Source organism: Littorina saxatilis, linkage group LG2 (genome assembly GCF_037325665.1).
Source record: "Littorina saxatilis isolate snail1 linkage group LG2, US_GU_Lsax_2.0, whole genome shotgun sequence".
NCBI lineage: Eukaryota > Metazoa > Mollusca > Gastropoda > Littorinimorpha > Littorinidae > Littorina > Littorina saxatilis.
In genome coordinates this window covers 37299750-37307013 of record NC_090246.1, presented here as the reverse complement: position 1 = coordinate 37307013, position 7264 = coordinate 37299750, and positions in this window count along the sequence as shown.

Below are 7264 nucleotides of genomic sequence, written 5' to 3'. Positions count from 1 at the left end.
AGAACTTTCCAGGATTATCTTCTTGTCCTGAAAACAAAAGAGGTGTGTACGTGTGTGTGCGTGTGTGCGTTTGTGTGAAAATACATTGTTCCTATTGATAGCAAGAGCCACTTAGCAAGTCGGGCCTAGGTATGGGACTGTGAAGTGTTATTTAAGAAATTAACAAGTGGCTCTATCCCATCCCCCCCCCCCCCCCCCCCCCCCCTTTCCCTGTCGCGATATAACCTTGAACGGTTGAAAACGACGTTAAACACCAAATAAAGAAAGAAAGAAAGTTATTTAAGAACAAAATAATCTCGGGACCCCAAATAATGCAGTAACAACAAAAGTTTAGTGCAACAAAAGGTGAGAAACTATATGGAGCTGAGGGGAAAAACACAAAGAAGGATACTAAGAAACGTTAAACAAACATTATGTGAAGGAAACAAAAGCAAGAACAACAAAACGACAAACACACCAATGAAGGACACACACTCTCACTATCTCGACTCCCTGCCTCTCTGTTACAAACATGACTGTTCTGCTGGAGACTGCCTTCAATCATACCAATGATTCGCTTCATGTGCATCTTCATCCTTCAGAACAATTCATTGATATGACCAAGAGCAGTCCCTTGCACTCATAACCCTCAAAATTGGAGTTCGACCACTATGATTTATGCCCATGTATATATTATTTAATTTCTATTTTATTTTATACACAGGATAAGAGCATCATAGTCACGAAACTCAACTTATGCAACAAATAAACACTCTGATTGCTTCCTGCGCGGAATGTGTTTTCTTTTCATTTGTTGTTGAATACTACGAAAGTGACACCGATGTCAATTTCGAGTCGGTGCTGAATAGGCAAGAAAAACAAGTCGCGTAAGGCGAAATTACTACATTTAGTCAAGCTGTGGAACTCACAGAATGAAACTGAACGCACTGCATTTTTTCACAATGACCGTAGTCCGCCGCTAGTGCAAAAGGCAGTGAAAGTGACGAGCCTGTTTAGCGCGGTAGCGGTTGTGCTGTGCTGCATAGCACGCTTTTCTGTACCTCTCTTCGTTTTAACTTTCTGAGCGTGTTTTTATGATCCAAACATATCATATCTATATGTTTTTGGAATGAGGAACCGACAAGGAACAAGATGAAATTGTTTTTAAAACGATTTCGGAAATTTAATTTGAATCATAATTGTTATATTTTTAATTTTCAGAGATTGATTTTAATCCGTATATAACATATTTATATGTTTTTGGAATCAGAACATGATGAAGAATAAAATAAAAGTAATTTTGGATCGTTGTATAAAAAATTTATTTTAATTACAATTTTCAAATTTTCAATAACCAAAGTCATTAATTAATTTTTAAGCCTCCATGCTGAAATGCAATACCGAAGTCCGGCCTTCGTCGAAGATTGCTTGGCCAAAATTTCAATCAATTTGATTGAAAAAGGAAGGTGTGACAGTGCCGCCTCAACTTTTACAAAAAGCCGGATATGACGTCATCAAAGACGTTTATCCAAAAAATGAAAAAATCATCTGGGGATATCATACCCAGGAACTCTCATGTAAAATTTCAAAAAGATCGGTCCAGTAGTTTACTCTGAATCGCTCTACACACACACACGCACAGACAGACAGACCGGGAGACACACACACACACACACACACATACACCCCGACCCTCGTCTCGATTCCCCCTCTATGTTAAAACATTTAGTCAAAACTTGTTTTCGATATGAGTCCGAGTGACAGAATGCTATTATTCCACGTGAAAACTCACCCAGGCAGATATGTCGCGGTAAACCCGTAAAATTCCTTGTAAGCGACCCCCCCCCCCCCCCCCCACCTCCCCTTGTGCAACAATTTTGCCTCCAAGGAGGGGATGGGCGATTACACGGTACCCTGTAAAAGAACAGTTCATTACTACACTATTCTTCATAAAAAAAATGTACTCATGCGTTTGATCATGAGGGCAGATCTTTCAGATGAGGCCGTTTATCGTAAAACCAATTATATGACTGGAAAGGCCGTTCATTCCCCTAACTTATTCAGAAAACAGATTGAGTATACATGACGTAGTGTCGGTCGATACAGTGGAACCTACAATACAGACACCCCCAAAATCAAATTCGCAAAATCAAGGTTCCCGCGTTAAAACATATGATTGACAAAAAATCAGAACTGCTAAAACGAAACATGTTTAGACAGAACAATCAAATCTGCATCCAAATCAGTCAGTTTTGTTCACATATCTTGTCTACCAAGGACGCTATACGGCATGCTGAGCGGTGTAGGTGTCAACCCCTCTCAGAAGGCATAAAAGACAGTTTTTGAAGCCGTTTTAGCGGGAAATGAGACAAAAAATAATACATTTGAGTAACTCGCCAACACATTGCCTTCAAACTTTCGGAGAACACTGATGGAGTCTCATATCATCCACAAGCTCGGCACAGTACCACCGGATGAAACTAAGGAAAACGTGTAGGCCTACACTTTCACAGCCCTAACCCCCCCCCCCCCCCCCCCCCACGGCATCTGTTATTGATCTTTTTTGTATTCATTTATTTATTGTTTACGTGAAAGACGAGAATGTGTGTAATCAGTGGTGATTGTGCCTGGGCGCACAACAGCGTCGGGCGGTGATGACGTCACTCAGCAACAATAGCGACGGCACCACTACCGACGTCATTGCTGCCGGTAGCGGCTGGTACTCTGGCGGCGGTGACACCAACAGCGACGACACCACTGCCGACGTCCCTGTTGCTGGTTCTAATGAAGTTACTGGCTATCAGCGTCTCTGTTCCTTCAAGAGAAGAACCCAATGACCTGATCCTCCGCCTTCAAAGCCGCGATTTGCTTGACTTTCAGACCAGAGCAGATCGCAACTCTAAGGCCGAAAGGCAAGACCACAAGGTGCAAATGGAAGAGTTGAAGGAGGAACACAACAGATGAAGCAGCATCTGGACGCAGTGAAGCAGTGAAGCTGAAGCTATTAATGATGAGCTTCTTGGAATGAAGAAAGCACAGAGCTGGCGTCAAAGGCAAAGCCAGGAAGCAGTCCCAAACAGACCTCCCCAAAGCATTAACAGTCGCAAGCTACCTGTCATCAACAACCTCCGCCAAAACTGTTCACATGACTCTATACTGCTGCAAATCACCACGTATAGCGCCCAGCTCCAGGTTCTACATGTCGGGCGTAACCCCAATTGTTCGGATACTTCGTTAACTTCCCACTCAGTTAACCGCTCATGCCTGTTTCTGCCTACATGTAGACTTTCACAGACACGCTCCCCGCCATCTCTTCCTCTCTCTCTCTCTCCCCCCCCCCCCCCCCCCACACACACACACGATTGTTCTGTTTTAAGACCGCCTTCAATCATACCAATGACTCGCTTCATGTGCATTCTCATCACTCAGAACAATTCATTGATAGAATCAAGAGCAGTCCCTTGCACTCATCATCCCTAGGACTGGAGTACGATATTCTCTATGATTTTTCACCTTTCTGAGCTAAGTTTGCCTCTTGGTAAATTCACTTGTGCTGGTTAAAACTGTTGAAGGTACATTCTTTCTCCTGCAAGCGACCCTGCTTACTACCACAGATATGTCAAGGCTTTTTTTTCCCTCGGGATAAAAGCATCTTTTAACTTCAACATTTTGCCAAAAGTTAGCAAGCCTGATCGGAATGGACATTTTTATCAGATCATTTTCTTAGAAGTTTTGTGTGTGTAAAAATACGCAAGTCAACGACGGCAATGTCAATGAAAAATTTGAACTAATTCAGCAAGAAGGCCCCACTCTGTACAGTTGTTTTTAGGTATGTGTCCAAATGAAAAGATGCTCTTTTTCAAAGTAAACGCCTTGGTAGACAGGGGCGGATCCAGGGGGGGTTTCCGGGGTTTCCCTTCGCCTAAAAAATAAAATAAAATAAAAAATAAAAAAAATTTGAGAATAAAGAAAAATGTATGGCCCAGATTGCACCAGATTGCTCCATTTTCCTTGATTTGTATTAATATTTCTCGGGGGGGGGGGGGGGGCATACCCCCGGACCTCCCTAGGAGCCGGCCTCTGTCTTCTAAGTGACGGTTTTGGAAAGTAGTTGGCTAATGTGTGGGCCCAGGTTGCACCAGATCGATCAGTTGTCCTTGTTTTGATCCAAATTTGTCTAATAAATTTACTTTTTGGAAGGTGTATTAAGGGAAGTTTCTTGGCTCAGAGTGCACCAGATTGCTCCATTTTCCATGTCTTTATCAACATTTTTGACATTTTTCTTGGCCCTCAACTAAACGCTTTGCGTCGTCGAATTGTCCCTAAAACAAATTTGGTCGCCCCCCCCCCCCCCCTAAAAATGAAGTGATCCACTCCTGGTAGATATGTGGTGGTATACATGATCGTTTATATAGGAAAAAAGGTAGACTACTTTCAAGCAGGACAACACCCAAATCGCAGATTTTCAAATCATCACTCCTCTGACTAATGACATTTCTGCAATATATCGTGTTTCCTTTAACCTGGGCTATCTTGAGCTATCATGTAGGCTAACAGCCTGTAGGACTTTGCACACATTGTTCGTTTTTGAGACTAATATAAATGTATTGTGTTGAATTATATTGGATTGTGTGTCCAACCAAGGTTCACTTGCACTTTAGTTTTGACTAGCGGCGCCTATGGTGTTTCTGAATTCTGCTTCGTGCCAAGATAATTTTCAATAAACGCCTTTGTCGAGTCAGTCGCCTTTGCTCGATCAAAATGTTTAGGATATACAAAACGGGAGTGAGACAGGAACTCATAGGCAACGCAACAAGCACCAGAACTGAGTACATGTCCCTGATGAGAGTAGCCCCGCTAGAAAACAATAAGAAGAAGCCACCAATGAAAACACATCTAAAGAAATCCATTGCTGCTATAGTGGCCGAGAAGCGAGCATTTGAAAACCGATCGTCTGTGACTGCCAATGGTAAGAGATCGCTGTCATCATGTTCCAGAATCGCTTTCTCAGTGACTTCATCGCTAACGCACATGGGCACGAACACAACAAGCTGTCCCGCGGCTGTCATGACAGACACGCAGACATTCAACACAGTGACTGTCATAAAGACAAATCCATAGTCCTCGATGCCGTCGCTTGACAAAGGCACTGGTAGGCAGACAGCCGTTTGGCTGTGGAGTGCTGGATTGGGTGACACAGGAAAGACCAGCAGAGCAGTAATGACAATACCAACAATCCAAGCTGCCACACAGGCCACACGAGAGGACCTGCGTCCAAACCTCTGCCTTGGGCCCCAAGGACAGCAGCCTAGCCCCAGACAACTGTCTACTGTGATCAAGAACAAGGTGAGCGTGGAGACCTGCGAAGAGAGAGAGGACAAAAAAGCGGAAGCAGTGCATGTGATACCGTATCTCCAAACTTTATCTTGAAACAGATACGTGCCATGATACAGCAAGTGCGCCATGCTTATAATCGCCGTGTACACACCCATCACCACGTGGGAGAAGCATACAGTGACCAGCAGAATACCTGCAGCTGACTGGCCTTGTCCCTTTCTGATGAGCACGGTCAGTAAGACAAGGTTCCCGAGAGTAGACAGAATGGTAAAGATTGGAAACAGGACACGAAGAACTTGAGGACCAAGAAGAAAGTCACACGCAGATATCACCTGCGCGGGCGCCTCACAATCGTCTACATTGAAACCCTGTGGTAGGAGAACGGGGCAACACATCTTGTAGTTGTCTGTGTGCAATGCGCGCAGTTCAGTCAAACCTTGAAACAGAGATGATGGGAACCAGGATAAAGGGCATCCTCTGATGTCTAGCACATGAAGCTTTGCAATGGACATGAATCCTCCTTCAGAAACCAGGTCTACTCCTGTGTAGGAAACGTTCAAAAGGCGCAAATTCGGAAAGACCCCAAGGAAGCCTCTGTTGACAGTGGTAATTGGGGTGTTTGAGAGGTCAAGCGCGAGTAACTTTATGAATTTGGCAGCCGTGACTGTATTATCAGCCAGAACAAAAGAAGTCAGAGGGTTTTCTGCAAAGAATAGAACCTCAAGGTTTGAAAAAAGCTTCCAGTATTCAGTGTAGATACTGCGAATATGGTTTTCGCTTATGTCGAGGCTTCTAAGATTTGGAAGAGAAATGTTGTCAAGATAGGTGAGTTGACAGTTAGCCAGGCTTAGATGAATCAACATGCTGTTGTTGGCAAGGAGACGCATGTCCATACCGCTTCCCCTGGCATCGAGGTAGCGCAGGTCTCCATACTCGCTGACCTCCACGTGGTGACCCCTGCAGGTGAAGGCCAGACCGTGGCACGTGCAGGTGCGGGGACAGGTCAGGTGACAGAACCTCTCGTCGTCGTGCTGAGGACACTGCGGCCAGCCGTCACACACGTGCTTCACGTGCACACATACCCTGGAGCCCCGGCAGCGGTAGAACCCTGCACACCTTGTCCCCTCACACCCCACCTCGTCCTCATGGCCGGGGCAGTCCAGGACCCCGTTACATCTCACGTACACGGGCACGCAGTAACCGCCTCCAGGGCACTGGAAGTGAGTCTCGGGGCAGATCGTTCCATTGTGGGGCGACAAGGCTGAAATGTTCAGGACAGTGACGGTGAATCGTCCACGGCCAGTGAAGTTGACCAGCGCAGGAGGCGGAGGGTAGTCTTGGGGTAGACGACTGATGCCACCACACTGCAGTTCGTCCGACCCGTCTAGACACTGCTCCAGGCCATCGCAACGCTTCATCAGCGGGATACACTGCACACACACACACACACACACACACACACACACACACACACACACACACACATACACACACACACACACACACACACACACAGAGAGTCAGACAAGTGCATACACACACAGAGCTAAAGACACAGAGAAGGTTGCATGTTGGGGTAAAATCAAGCTAACAATCAAGTAAGAAAGGCTCATTGAGCGAGACCCACACTGCCCACACACGCAGCTTGTTACAGTGTCAATCCCGTTTCAAGATTCCCCATTTCCTCCCCTTCCATCTCTTCTGGCCAAACCTTCATCTTTAAAGATGTAGAACGCATCAGAGCACAGTTGAAACAACGATGTATGTCGCAGATAAGAAATGCATAGCCAAAACATTGACACAACTCTCCCTACACATGCCTTTAGTGTTACCAGCCAAACAAAACTTTAGGCGGCTAGTCAGTGTGCATCTCCCGCCCAAATGTGGTTAACATTTCCGTGATGACCTTCTCGGGCTAAATACTGTGTGCGGCATGCCAAAATGGAAC